At 39.0% G+C, this 16234-nt stretch overlaps 1 pseudogene; it reads left to right on the top strand.

Annotated features, from left to right (window-relative positions):
- The first annotated feature begins 14025 nt into the window (after positions 1–14025).
- LOC149927236 (very long chain fatty acid elongase 6 pseudogene) lies at positions 14026–15181 on the top strand (annotated as a pseudogene).
- The last annotated feature ends 1053 nt before the right edge of the window (positions 15182–16234 follow it).

Here is a 16234-nt window from a genome sequence, read left to right as displayed (position 1 = left end):
TTTTATCAATCTTGCAATCACATTTCAATGTAATTGATCAGTTATTTTGAATTAAAATGGGTGGACATAAAATGGGATGACGTACAACTTCATAATTTAAACTGAGGGTGAAAACCTAATTATTTTTGAATTAGGTTCTCAATGTCCTTCAAGAAGATGTTCAAGGTCATTCTACATTTCATTTCCCAGTGTCTTTTTTCTTGAAATTAATCTCTTCTTCTCGGTTCAATTAGTTTGGCTAATTAACTATTCATTTTGAATGACCTTGATTTATGTTTCCCCTTTAATTAATGAAATAGGACGACCATCGAAATTAGGGCTCGGCATTATAATACCGTTATCCGTGAAATTCGTGGTTATTTGTGGTTAACCGAAAAATATCTTAGTTTTAACCGTATTTTTAGCGAACTGATAATTGTTTTTATAAATAATTTCATTACAATTTGATTAGAAAAAATATTTGTTAAAGATATTATGCAGTTTTTTATCTTGATTTTTACCGTTTCGCTTAGAGAACTGATAATTGTTTTTATAAATAATTTCATTATAATTTAATTAGAAAAAAATAATAGTAATATATACAATGCAGTTTGTTATTTATATCATAATCTATTTGAAGCTACATATAACTAATATTACATTAAAAAATATCGTATTGGAATGTCATAAGAAACTAGTTCATTTTCATAAGCGAAAAAGCGGACCAGGACGGCACTTTGACTTCACACCTTAACTGAACCCCTATGACCCAAAGCGACATAAGACCCAAAAGTGTGTCAATTCCACCTTCGCGCCTGCTAAAACATCTAGCGAGAGCTAGTCTCCCCATAGACTAAATAACCTACTAGTTGGAATTGCACTAGCAACATTATGGCAGAGAGAATTTATAAATTATCTCTGATTATGGTCTGGCGCGATTTTCTCGCCCGTAGACATACGTTCTAAAACGCCTCACTCGGCGGCGCTAGAGTGGATAATATTTAAAATTTTGATGACGTAGCTTTCACGTCACTCTTACCCCCCGATCCCAGTTAATTCCCCTCATTGCAACACTGAACGATTTACCTTTCTGAAAAGTGCTTCCACTTTGAGGGATTTTATCCCTTTTTAGGGATTTTTCCGACCTAACAGGGATTTTATTTTGGAAGAGAGGGAAAAAGGGAAAATTAAGGGATTTTTCGAAAATTAAGGATTTTGGGAATTTTCCTAATTGTCGCTTGAAATATTTTGGTCTAGTACTTCAAATACTACGAATGAAATTAACTGGGATTCGGAAGTGTGTCATAGATTTAAATATATTTTTAAGAAAAAAAATTTCTTTATATAAGTGGTAAATATTATAAATCTTATTGTTTTAGTTAAAAGAATTGTGAAAGGGATAAAAATGGATTTATTAGAACCGACAGAGGGAGAAAGGAGATTGTCCAAGCACTGTTTCTGACACACTTTTGGGTCTTATGTCGCTTTAGCTAAATTGGCTATGACCTATGACGTAAACTTAGGTTTCCCTTTAGTTGCGAAAAGTAAAATCCTAATAGTAATATTTAAAGTCAATAGATCGCTGTGCGATTATTAAAACTCGCCTTTTATATTTCAATAACATCACCGGTAATCAAAGTTATTTTTCGGGCCCACTTGTTTTTTCACTTAGATGACGCCGACCGTCATCGGCTACTAATATTTATCCCCCCCCCCGTTTTGAAATGTCTCGGTACGCCACTGCGCTTATGTAGATATTGCCCATGGACGGACTTATAATGCTTAATCCTACCCTTTCAGCTTGCCAGACCGAAAATCTGAAATTATCGATTTTACTGGAAAATTATTGCACATTTGAATTAAGATTATTATTTTTGAAAGCACTACAGGAGTTCTATTTCAGGGAAGTAAACAAAATGCCTATTAACTGAATATGTTTAAAAATGTTTAAAACACTCAGGACTACGCCACACGTTCGGCAGAAAATGTAAATCATTCATTTTTAAGTAGAATTTATATAATCGAATATTAAAATTTAAATCGTTCGTAGGTTTTCACAAAAATTTAAAAATTGTCGTACATTATCGTACGTCGAGGCAGAATTATCGAAATAATGGTACGATATCGTACGCCATGAAAATTATAGTACGCCATAAAAATTTCGATGAAATTATCGCACTGCGCGATAATTATCGTACGTCTGGTTACGCTGGGCCCTTTCCACGGTTCAACAATAGACGATAAAATAAATTCCAACGGCTTCCCGCCCTCTGAAGGAGGTTTCTCTAACTACGCTGTACAGCCAAAGGTTGCGGAGAGAGGATTTTCAGCCCCCTGGAGTGACTGATTTTTAACTCTTTGGGGCATATAGTTCATTCCTCCCCACATATACTTTTACTCTAAGGTTCGACTTTCACAATAAAGATTGAAGTGAGATTGGAATAGCTCGTAGCATGAGTCTCGTTAGACTCCATCGCCATCTATTTTTAATAAAAGAACTAAAAGCTACCTATGTGAGAAAATTCAGCTGGCGAGAGTGCGTTTAAGATCTTTTAAATTAAGTCAGATTTCTGGACAATTCGAGGGGACCCCACAACCCGCTTACGCGCTTTGCCGTATTTGAATTTCGTGGCTATTGATACAGGCGCCATCTAACTCGTTCGCGTTTCGCTACCTTATTTCGAAAACAAGGTAACTCGAAAAATTCGTTTTGTCTAAAAATAATTTAAATTGACGTGTTCACGTTTCGCTTCTTTATTTCCAAAGCCAAGTAACTCGAAACATTATTTTTCGATAACATTCGTTTTGAGTTTATTAATGTACAATTTGTTCAAATTTAAATTTAATATTTGAAATATATCGGGGGGATTGTGTATACTTAAATGTCCATGACATCTTGTTTACGTCTATGATGATTCATTGCAATAAATAATTTGCATTTTAAATTAACGAGTTCAAAATTGTAGCTAAATTTATAATTAAACGGGCATTTTGTTAGGCCATTATTTCCGAAATATAACTTAGATGGCGCCACGTGCTCTATGATAAATTTATTTGCTTCTCGGCGACAGGCGAAAACAGTTTCTGTACATGCTCAAATATAAACCAATCCGCAGCATTTAACCTTGGATTAATAACGTTAGCTTTTATTATTAATCCAAGATTTAACTAACAATGACGTATAAAACGCTCCAAAAAATGGTCGAGGGGTCGGAGGGGCAGGAGGGGCTTATCATCCCAGTAATCGGTGTACAAACTTGTAGCTTTGACTGTACTAAAGTGATGACGTAACTGATTACAGAATTAGCACTACCAAAGGCTGTACTCACAACGAGACGACCCGAGGTGTAACACACCGATTTTGTTCAAACTCGGGGTTTATATTCAATGGGAAAATTTCCATTTGGTGTTGTCAAAAACATTTTTGGTTGCCAGGGCAAAACGGTTGTTTATGGAGACATTTCCCTTTAGGATTTTTCAAATTACATGAAAGTCTACTAAACCCCCGAGTTTGAACAAAATTGATGCGTTACACCTCAGGTCGTCTGCTTGTGAGTTCAGTTTCAGCAAAAATATTTATTTTTGGTTTCAGCTGCTTGGAATCGGTGTACAGAATTTTAGGAAGGGGGTTGCACTAACAATACAAGGAGTCAAACTTCAGTTAAAGGCCTAGTTTAAGAAAATTTCATCCCCCAGTATCTAAAAGGGGTTGAAACTTATTTTGGCGTTCCCCTATTGATAGCGACGGCGTCCCCTCGTAAATCGAGGTAAGACTGGGAAGCAAAAGATATGTTTGAGCCCCCCTTTTCAAGTAAGGGGGTAGTAGCAGCGGCGATCGGAACACATTCCTGCGGGGACCTGGGCCATTATTTTTTATCTAAAAATTCACATACTTAAAACTTAAGCAAGAAAATGTACTGCTCTAAATCTTTATTACTATATATTTTTTTATCCGTCAGTGAAATCATTGATAACAAAATTTAAGTCGATGTTTTCAGTAAAATCTCTGTGTACATGGCTAGATCATTAAGCCTTTTTTGGCCACATACATTACGAAGGTATTTTAGGCTATCTAACTACACTTGAGTAAAACAGGGTACACGACGAGCCGATTTTCTGTTTGGACGAATCTATCGAAATCAATTTTATACTATACTCAATTGCAGGTTAAGAAAGGCAAAATATCTACGGCATTTAGCGGAAAGATACTAGCATGAATTTCAGGTTAATTGCCGACGGGAATTTCGAATTTGGTCTATTTTCTGTTGAATTCCCAAAGGCTCCTGCGCGTGTTATATTAATCCATTTTAGAAATGCCTATTGAGTAAATTTCTCAATCAATAAATATTTAATGTATATTATTATTTTTAAGCTTAATTATAGCGTATTTTTAGTATTATGCTTATAAACAATCATCGAATTGCATGTTTACATTCGTCAACTGTTACCTGTTCTATATACTTACCGTGGACTCTCCTTACGTATGCCTCAGTAGTACTAAATTAAATAATAACCGCTGTTTTTAAATATTATCTATGTTAATTGATTAATTATTACTTTGAACCAAAACGCAATATACATTTTTTTTCAAAATTATATAATGCGCGCAGGTATACTTAGAAATTCAACCGTAAATAGGATAAATTCCAAATTCCCGCCTCCGATTTACCAGGAATTCCTACTAGTATCTTTCCGCCAAATGCACTAGATATTTTTCTTTCTTAACCTGCAAATATGCTGCAACTGACGTGAGTATAGTTAATCTTAATGTTACTTGCATCCACAATATCAAAATAACTTCTGTAAAAAGACTGAAATTGGAGCAAAATAAAAATCAGTTCTCAATTTAATTTCTGTGGGGGCTCTGCCCCCGTATCTTTTTAGCTGTTGTTGCTCGAGTCCCGGTGCCCCCACGGGAGGCTTCGAAGAGTTTTCACCCTACAACAGCGCTCCTAACGGTAAAACCATCCGCTTTATAGCGCCAATAATTTTGTAACCTTTGTTAAAACGTAAATCACATCAAGCATAGTGCTCGGCATTCGATTAATTTTTATCCATGAATAAAATAAGCTCGGCGATATTTAAATAATATTTATTTAAATAATCAATAGTTTAATAAAAATTGTAAAATTTTTAAATAATCGAAAGTTAATAAGCCTATTATTTAAATAAAACAAACAATTATTTAAATAAATACCACTTTTATTCAAATAAATGCTTGGTTGCGTAAAAAATATAATTAAATAACTTAAAATGATATTCTTTTTACAAACGTCTTTTAAATAAATCGGAAAATTTGTGGATAATGAATAAACAATTCCGAGCACTAATCGAGCATATCAGGTTTTATACAGGCATTTCGTAAACGTAGAGATAGAAGTGGTTTTAGGCTTAGCTAAAACGTGATATGACGGACGTTTCTCTAGACGCGTTCTAAAAGCCTACATACGAGGATTCTCTCTCGACGACAGGAAACTAAGTTGAACAAAGGGTCTATAGGCACTTCCTCTATTCAAACGCGCGCGCGTGTGTACACGTTCTGAATTGAAATGACCCAGATAATTGCTCGCGCACGAATATCAGGAAATTTGGAAAATATCGAACAATAGCCAAGGACAATATTTATAGAGATGATGTTCGTGATATTTATTCGGTTTTAATTGACGTAAACTGGGAAAAACGACCGCTAAAACGCGCATTTCATGATATATACAAAAATAAATTAATATAGATCATAGCAACATTGAATCATAAGTAACATAACACATAAGTATGACCATAAGTTTATAATTATTATTTCATTGAAAGCCATTATTATACAGGGAGTTGTGTAAAGGGGCAGGGCCAGCATATGATACATTTAAGTTGGGTATTTGTCTCGCTGAAGGTTACAAGGTTATGACTAGTGTTGTTAATTTTCCGGAAAAATAAAATTCGGAACATTTTCCATAAAATTTTCGGCGGTATATTCCCATTCGATCGAACTCCCATTCGACCGAATTCAATATGTTTCCGAAATATAGCCCAAAAGGCGGATTCGTTTCATTGGGACCTTTTGTTTTGTTTTTAACTTCTGCCCCGAGATATAGCAGGGTACGCAAAAAACGTTATACCTAAACAAAATTGCTACAGGTGTACTAACTGTAATGTTAGGTTAGGTTAGTCTCTCACTTCCCTAGGGTGGCGCGCTTTTATAAATATATTTATGCTTTGAACTTTTTATTTATATCAAGAATACAATAATTCGAACAATTCGAAACACTTATTTATATCAGAAGTAAACCTATTTAAAAAACGTCTCATAAAAACGAAATTTGATCTACTATAAAAAATAATATAAACGTGCAAAATTGGGCTGTAAACCGCACAATTGGGGTATTTTCGATCAATTGGGACTCAATGTTAAATCGTTTTCGAACGAATGGGATTTCGGTCGAATGGGACCAAAGCTTTTCGGCCAATCGAAAAAATAAAAAATTGAAACAAACTACTTTTTAAGGGTTTTTAATGTTTTTAACTTTTTATCGATATAAAATATATAATATCAATAAACGTACTATAAAACAATAATATTGTTACATTGTTAATCAGTTTAAACTTGTCTAGAGGTTTAGTTTTACTTTCAGATTCGAAAAAATGAGGAGAAAATGCCGCTTTATTTAAATTTGAAAACAATATATTAGACTAGTCATGGAATGAAACCTTTTTTTATTTTTTAATACGGAAAATTATCCGGAAAAAAGGCCTCGGGAAATTTTCCTACTTACAACACTATAGTTATGACGTTATACGCCTATATTGAAAGGTGGGTAAAAATGGCGTTTTTTCAACACGTAATTATCATTTTATTATTTCGATTAACTGAACATTATTCGAGTGTCATACTTACAGCTATTAAGTTACGTATGGTAGAGGCGGTGGGAAGGAATAGGAATAACAATGTACTCGTTCTTAAAAAAAAATACCCTTAGTTTTGAGTTGGCGATTTGTGATACTAGATGGTGCTGGTATCGACAAAGAAGAAGTATTTGTTAGTAGAATGCATAGGTCGGAAACACTTTTGGTCTCCAGTCTCCACTGGAAGGTTGAGCCTCCGGTCTCCAGGTCTTCAGTCTCCACAGAAATCGCGGGTCTCCGATCTCGGAGACTGAAACTGGAGGTCGGAGCCGCCGCGGCAACACTTTTGGTCTCCAGTCTCCACTGGAAGGTTGAGCCTCCGGTCTCCAGGTCTTCAGTCTCCACAGAAATCGCGGGTCTCCGATCTCGGAGACTGAAACTGGAGGTCGGAGCCGCCACGGCAACACTTTTGGTCTCCAGTCTCCACTGGAAGGTTGAGCCTCCGGTCTCCAGGTCTTCAGTCTCCACAGAAATCGCGGGTCTCCGATCTCGGAGACTGAAACTGGAGGTCGGAGCCGCCACGGCAATACTTTTGGTCTCCAGTCTCCACTGGAAGGTTGAGCCTCCGGTCTCCAGGTCTTCAGTCTCCACAGAAATCGCGGGTCTCCGATCTCGGAGACTGAAACTGGAGGTCGGAGCCGCCGCGGCAACACTTTTGGTCTCCAGTCTCCACTGGAAGGTTGAGCCTCCGGTCTCCAGGTCTACAGTCTCCACAGAAATCGCGGGTCTCCGATCTCGGAGACTGAAACTGGAGGTCGGAGCCGCCACGGCAATACTTTTGGTCTCCAGTCTCCACTGGAAGGTTGAGCCTCCGGTCTCCAGGTCTTCAGTCTCCACAGAAATCGCGGGTCTCCGATCTCGGAGACTGAAACTGGAGGTCGGAGCCGCCACGGCAATACTTTTGGTCTCCAGTCTCCACTGGAAGGTTGAGCCTACGGTCTTCAGGTCTTCAGTCTCCACAGAAATCGCGGGTCTCCGATCTCGGAGACTGAAACTGGAGGTCGGAGCCGCCGCGGCAACACTTTTGGTCTCCAGTCTCCACTGGAAGGTTGAGCCTCCGGTCTCCAGGTCTTCAGTCTCCACAGAAATCGCGGGTCTCCGATCTCGGAGACTGAAACTGGAGGTCGGAGCCGCCACGGCAATACTTTTGGTCTCCAGTCTCCACTGGAAGGTTGAGCCTCCGGTCTCCAGGTCTTCAGTCTCCACAGAAATCGCGGGTCTCCGATCTCGGAGACTGAAACTGGAGGTCGGAGCCGCCACGGCAATACTTTTGGTCTCCAGTCTCCACTGGAAGGTTGAGCCTCCGGTCTCCAGGTCTTCAGTCTCCACAGAAATCGCGGGTCTCCGATCTCGGAGACTGAAACTGGAGGTCGGAGCCGCCGAGGCAACACTTTTGGTCTCCAGTCTCCACTGGAAGGTTGAGCCTCCGGTCTCCAGGTCTACAGTCTCCACAGAAATCGCGGGTCTCCGATCTCGGAGACTGAAACTGGAGGTCGGAGCCGCCACGGCAATACTTTTGGTCTCCAGTCTCCACTGGAAGGTTGAGCCTCCGGTCTCCAGGTCTTCAGTCTCCACAGAAATCGCGGGTCTCCGATCTCGGAGACTGAAACTGGAGGTCGGAGCCGCCACGGCAATACTTTTGGTCTCCAGTCTCCACTGGAAGGTTGAGCCTACGGTCTTCAGGTCTTCAGTCTCCACAGAAATCGCGGGTCTCCGATCTTGGAGACTGAAACTGGAGGTCGGAGCCGCCACTGCAATACTTTTGGTCTCCAGTCTCCACTGGAAGGTTGAGCCTCCGGTCTCCAGGTCTTCAGTCTCCACAGAAATCGCGGGTCTCCGATCTCGGAGACTGAAACTGGAGGTCGGAGCCGCCACGGCAATACTTTTGGTCTCCAGTCTCCACTGGAAGGTTGAGCCTCCGGTCTCCAGGTCTTCAGTCTCCACAGAAATCGCGGGTCTCCGATCTCGGAGACTGAAACTGGAGGTCGGAGCCGCCACGGCAATACTTTTGGTCTCCAGTCTCCACTGGAAGGTTGAGCCTCCGGTCTCCAGGTCTTCAGTCTCCACAGAAATCGCGGGTCTCCGATCTCGGAGACTGAAACTGGAGGTCGGAGCCGCCACGGCAATACTTTTGGTCTCCAGTCTCCACTGGAAGGTTGAGCCTCCGGTCTCCAGGTCTTCAGTCTCCACAGAAATCGTGGGTCTCCGATCTCCTTCGCTGAATACATGTAGAGAGGAACCTTTTTTAGTGATATTTGGTGATAATGAATATGGTGAAACGGTAAAATCGTGCCAAGATATGAATTATCCATCAGTATCAATAAGGACGTTCTTCTCATTATAAAGTGTCGAACTTTCCCCATCATTGTTTTGCCTCGACTCTTTCTTAGCACGCCTGAATTTGTTTGATAATTTTACATGACTTCAACCATGGTTGGTATTAATGAGAGTGTAGACCAGGCACCAATGGTAGATTACCCTTTCCCCCACCCATCTATGAAAACGAGAAAACAAAACGATTCGTTGACCCTTGAAATTTCAAATGATGTGACGTTCCTCTACACTTCAGTCATAGGTCAGCTTTCCTATTTATTTGAGGCATCATTTTTTCCGCCATCAATTATATTGTACGAGGAAATATTTTTTCCATTTATTATATCTTGATGTTTCTTCTTATTATACTTTGCCAAGGGGCTAGTTACCTCGGAAAAAATGTACACCCAAATATCTCCGATCTTTCCCAAATATCTTCGATCTTTCCCAAATATCTCCGATCTTTCCCAAATATCTCCGATCTTTCTCAAATATCTCCGATCTTTCTCAAATATCTCCGATCTTTCTCAAATATCCCCGATCTTTCTCAAATATCCCCGATCTTTCTCAAATATCCCCGATCTTTCTCAAATATCTCCGATCTTTCTCAAATATCCCCGATCTTTCTCTTGATTTCTCAAATTTCCAATATTTCGATTTCTCGCTACTAGTACACCAATTTTTAAAAGACCGCCAAAACACATCTGCAAAAGATCGCCTTTTTTGGTATTTCAAGTATTTTTGAAAACCTGGAAACGTACTAGTTTTTGAGACAATGTTTCGCGCATTTAATTTAATTATTACTATAAATTTTTGTTAATTAACATAATCCCTTTAATCATATTTAATCCGCACTATACTCTGAACATTAAATAAATATCGCAATTCAATTTTATCTCTTCAATTAGTCACTTTATTTATGTAACTTCAAAACTTTGCATACTTTAAAATTTACATACTGTTCACTCAAACTAGTGAAAATAAATTACGTGTTACGTGAAAAAGTCCAATCTACATTCTCAATTATAGGTAACAAACGACTCTATCATGGAAATGTAGAGGCTTAAAATTGCACGGTGTGACTAAACATAACAACGGCTCTGAATAAGCTTTTCTAAAAAGTCATTACGCTTGCCGAACTTGTTTTAATGTGTGGCTTTCGTCACGAGATACGTAGGAGTTCAGTTCAGTTTTGAAGGCTAGATCTTTATAAAAAGGGCGACTCGTCGAATTTTACTAGTTCTTTTTATAAAGTAACCTGGCCTTCTTGGTTAAATGTTGCTCTTACGTCACAGCCTCTTACTTTCACCATATGTAACATAATTACCTATAAGTATGCCACTGTACCTTTATTCCATTCAAAAATCTTCACTAACGGTTTGATTCACCACGAACCAGTAAAAAGGTGGACTACGTTAGATTTTAACCTTTTTATTCATCCTAGTAATTTTGGGAGTCACACTATTGGCTAGTAACATATGTCTTTAAGCCAATGGAAAACCTCAAAATTGAGAAGGAATTTTAGTCAGCCCAATGTAGCTTATTGAAATTTATAAACTCGCTCGGTTTGTGCGGATGAAGTTAAATAATGAGTAGTTTAGAAAAAGAAAAGGTTGGGGAAAATGAATAATACGGATACGGTTCGGTTCGGGGGGATATTCCACCAGCGTTATCAAAACCCATACTAAGCCTAGAAGGGTTAGGCCGATGCTCAAAAGAATCTGCAAAGAGTCCAACCTGGTAGATGTTTCAACTATTTTTTCCAATAAACCTGCTTCTTTTATTTGACAATGCAAATTTATTTAGAACCTGAGTCGCCGAAACAATAATTTGCATATTAATAGCATTAACAGCACTTGACAGTATATTGTAGTTCATTTTAGCTCCTAAGTAGTGCTCGGCATTCGATTAATTTTTATCCATGAATAAAATAAGCTCGGCGATATTTAAATAATATTTATTTAAATAACCAATAGTTGAATAAAAATTGTAAAATGTTTAAATAATCGAATGTGAATAAGCCTATTATTTAAATAAAACAAACAATTATTTAAATAAATACCACTTTTATTCAAATAAATGCTTGGTTGCGTAAAAAATATAATTAAATAAGTTAAAATGATATTCTTTTTACCAACGTCTTTTAAATAAATCGGAAAATTTGTGTATAATGAATAAACAATTGACGGCTTTTAAAATTCATTTTGCGCGTGAAAATAAATCTACATGTTATGGTCAAAAAAGCGCGCAAAGAAGGCTGTGTGCCCAAGACATGTACCTGTAGTGTCACGCGCTAAAACGTCATTTCAAAATCCGTCAATTCCGAGCACTACTCCTAAGCCTTGGTTGTTCAAACTGGTTTTGTTTACTAAAATAATGGCCGTCGGTTTATCAGACGTAGAGCTAATGGTGCGACGGCATAATCGGCATTTGAGATTCGATGACGTCAAATATTACGTCAAATATTACGCAATATCTGTGAAACAAACCGTTAGTGAAGAAATAGAGCTAGTGGCATACATATGAGTAATTATTTTTCATATGCTTTTACTAGTCTATGAGTGCGCTCTACAGTCGTCAGAGGACTTAAGGTTTACTAATATATACTAATAAAGCTGAGTCTTGTGACGTAAGAGCAACATTTTAACAAGTTGGGCAAGACCACTTTTTATTTTATAAAATCAACTATTCATGTCTTGTTCAACTTGTTAAAATGTTCCACGCGCTCTTTAATATTTTAGTGTAAAAGGGAGCATGCGCGAAATCGCTCGAGCCCATTTACGCTAAAATATCCAGACGCGCGTGGAACTTTTTAACAAGTTTAATAAGACATAAATAGAGTTTATGCTAGCGTCTATTGGCTATCATAGTGAAACGTCACTTCTACGTCACGAGTGACGCACCCGATACATCTAAACAAAAGGTCAATGTTACTTTATAGAAAGGCTTACTGCTACCCGTCCAACTAAATCCTCCCAAAACCCAGGCAATTTTTACGAGCAGACGAAAAATGATTTTTGTGTTAGATTACGTTATTCTAACCTAACCTAACATTAACCTATAGCATCATAAGTGTATAATATTATTACACAAGTGTGACACTTCCTATTCTTCACATGCAAAAGTTTTACAGAGAGCTATTCACGAGACAGACTGCATTACGGGCTTCGTCACCGATTTTCTCCCGCTTGCTAACGCGTCACACGTAGCCTTTGATAACGCCTCGTTAGGGGGATATTTTCTTCTGGTGATGACGTCACTCCGTTACTAGCTCTCAGTAAAATATTCCCCATTAAGCTGGTTTCACACTCGACGGAAAATATGCCGGAAAGACGATAATAATCGCCGAGCTGAAAATTGATTACCATTCGTAGAGGTCGGTAACGGTTAATCATTATCCATTACTAAATTGATTTTTTTGGGAAAAAAATGTAAACAAAGTAATTTACCGGTTAATATTTCGGAAAATGATTAAAAAACATGTATTATTCGTAAATTTTGAGCTTTTTATCGAAAAAAACGTCGTTTTTCCGATTAATTTTACCAATTTATCGAAATATTTAATCGGATAATACAGAAATATAAATTACTTGATCAAAACATTTTTCGAATAATTTTGAGAGCTTTATCTATTGAATAAAAGTTAACCATCCCCGACCTCTACCCATTCGATATACCGCTAACGTTCAACTTTACGCTGCTAATTTTCCGTCGAGTGTGAAACCATCTTAAATGTGACAAACTTATGAAATAATATTATATACTTATGCTTTCGTCCATAAAACCCTAGGCCCAAAACACTTGAAATATTACATACAGGCTGTCGTAATGTGTTTTACTCGCTCGTAAAAATAACATAACAAATATTTCCATATAAACGTTCTATGACTCAGAGCATTGGCTCATTATTATTATATTCAAGGATAGATATATGATCGTATATGTTATCAAGCTGGTAATGTTTCGAGGTACAGGTAGAGTCATCAGACGTTAAAAAGTCCAAGTGATGATTTTTAAGTAGTCATCGGACTTGGCAAATGACTAGTCAAGTTAATTTAACTGCGTTCCGAAATCCGTGTTTAAATGTACACCGAGTTTTCCTTAACATTTCCATTTAAATCGGACGTACTTCATAGCTCGAACTGGAGATACGTTGAATTTATTTACACATTTTGTTTTTATTCCGTTATTGTGGTGAGTCTTATTTTTAAAAGCTGAGATTATCCTTATAAATAATTTAATTTTGTTGCCAGTTTTCGACAGTATTTACGGCACTTAAAAATAACAACATTAAATAGAGGTGGGGTAGCGGAGTAGTTAGCGCTTTCGCCTCGCAGCTTGTGGCACTGGGTGAAAACTCGGAACAACTCCTTCCGCGTTGAGTTTGCAAGTTCTCTCCCCACTGATTAAAGGGGCTTTCCCCGAGTTCTTCGGTTTCCCCTTTCCATAAAAACTTCTTGAGGTCAACGGGAATAGTGAGTGTAGGGAGCTGTTGGCTCGCGTGGCATGAAGGGCTGGCCACCACCGTCCTACGCAATTTAACCGGCCACCTGAATTAAAGGCCTTAAAAGTCGCTAAATGACTTGGGCCTAAGGTGGTGCCAAGTGTATTAGCGTAGCTGATTATTATAGAGCCAAAAATATGAAGAGAAATGTTCAGGGTCAACGGAGAAATATAAGCCTTTTTTGTATTCCTTGCCTGTTCCCAGGAGGGATTGGAAAGGAAATTTATCCGTCAAAGTCAAAGGGCCAAAAGAACTTTTAAATAAATTTAAATGAAGGATCTGGCATCTGGTGTAAAGTGTCGCTACGGACGCGCATTTCCGGGTAGCTCATCGCGTCGAACGGTCGCGTTTTTCACAGTCGCTTCTTTGCAACTCAATCGCACTCGCCGGAATGGAGTCGATGCCGTTTTCACCCAACTACTCCTACTGCTTCGATTTCGAGCGTAGTTTCAACGGCAGTCAAAGACAAAAGGAAATGTACGACGTCATCCACCTTCCGTACACTTTCAGCGTCTTGTACGTGGCTCTGGTTTTCGGCGGGAAGGAATGGATGAAGAATAGGTCCCCGTACCGCTTGAAGATCCTGTTGGTGCTGTGGAACGCGTCCCTTTGCCTCTTCAGTACGCTGGGATCGTTACGACTGCTTCCGGAGTTGACGCACGTTTTGACGAACTACGGTTTCGGGTTCTCCGTTTGCCAACGTACCGGTTTCCTCTACAACCCAATTTACTCTTGCTGGAGCTACCTGTTCACCGTCTCCAAAGTGTTCGAGTTGGCGGACACCGCCTTCGTCGTCTTGAGGAAGCAAGATTTACGTTTCATCCATTGGTTTCATCACGCCGCCACCTTGATCATCACCTGGCACGGATTCGTCGAGTTTGTCGGATTCTCGCGATGGTTTGTCACCATGAACTTGGTCATTCATTCGGTGATGTACTTGTACTACGCTATCCGGGCTGCCGGATATAGAATACCCAAATGGCTCGCCATGCCTATCACGGGGGCCCAGATCCTGCAGATGTTCGTGGGCACCGCTGTCTCCGTGTACAGTCTGTACAGTCTCCTCAGCGGAGGAACTTGCCACGTATCCTTCGGACTCAGTGTGGCCTTTACCCTCCTCTACGGCTTCTACGTGTATCTCTTCCTGTCCTTCTTCATTGCCAGCTATTTTGGGAAACCACGCTCGACTGGGACTCCTCGATACGCGTCCAAATCCAAACTGAATTAATGCGCTCTAAAGGAACAAAGGCCAATAGGCGAAACTATAAAGTAAATTTGGTCTTAGCCAACTTGTTAAAATGGGAAAACTAAAACACGTGACTACCATATCACAGCCCATTTCGATTCGGTAACTCGTGTTCATAGTTGGCGGTGCGGCGGTAAAGAAAAAAATTATTCCTTCCAGGTACTGCATACAGCTAATAAACTTCCACCTTTCTATTACCAGATGTTATAAATAATAATAATAATTAGATAATTTACATGAAACGATCAAAGTTTAAACAGCCATTAGCAAAAGAAAATGAATAATAATTCGTATTTCTTAGGATAGATGGCGCTGCAGTTTTCCACAAAGTCACGTGACTACCATCTTTATAGTTTCGCCTATTCCAAGAAAATTGATTATATTATTCCATTGTGATTGAACCTTTTTTTGGGATCCTTTTCGTTTTCGTTTAGATTCATATTTAGTAAATAGACAGGTTAAACCAACTCTCGAAAACGTGTAGGTGGAAATTGTAGGAGAAACCTTCTACAAGTTCCAGCTGCACGTTTTCTGGTCGTTCTCTGGTGCTGGCTATACCTCTTTATTATCATCGTGGTGCACGCAAATGACTAATCAGTACCACCAGATGTATATTTTACAAGTACCAAAAGTGTGTCAGAACGGAATAGTAGTTAATGAGAGTTTGACGCAAAGTAAAAATGGGGAAACGAAGGGGGTCGGAGAATACGTCATCAAAATCGAGATACTCCAGCGCCGCCCAGTGAGGCGTTTTAGAACGTATGTCTACGGGCGAGTAATTCGAAGAGTGAAAATCGCGCCAGACTACAGACTAAATATAAAGTTGCTTGTACTATTCCAACTAGTAGGTTATGTAGTTTATAGTGCGACGAGGTCTCACTAGAAATTTTAAAAGTCGCGAAGGTACAGCTGACACACTTTTGGGTCTGATCACAGACAGTATATATCCCTATATACTGTCTATGGTCTGATGCTGATTTTGCAAATATATTTTAGAAACAATTAATGATGCTAATGTTAATGTTATTCGCTTGAAACATGCAGGGGCGTAGGAACGTTGTAGAAGTTGGAGGGGGCAAAAAGAAACGAAAAGGGGTCTGGAGAATGGTTTTAAATTTTTAATGGGGCGTAGCTTCTCCGAATGCAAGTGTACTTTTTACTACTATGTAAATTGGCGGGAAATGATAATTTGAGCCTTTGGAAAATTTCAACTGACCAAAAAGTTGGAGGGGATCAATAACATTAGTTACCCCTCCAAGCATTGCCCCCCCCCCCCGGTTCCTACGCTCCTGGAA

The sequence above is a fragment of the Leiobunum rupestre genome, chromosome 9, assembly GCF_980474605.1.
Source record: "Leiobunum rupestre chromosome 9, qqLeiRupe1.1.hap1, whole genome shotgun sequence".
NCBI classification, from domain to species: Eukaryota; Metazoa; Arthropoda; class Arachnida; order Opiliones; family Sclerosomatidae; genus Leiobunum; species Leiobunum rupestre.
Note: the sequence above shows the minus strand (reverse complement) of the source record. Positions and strands in the feature narration are given on the sequence as shown.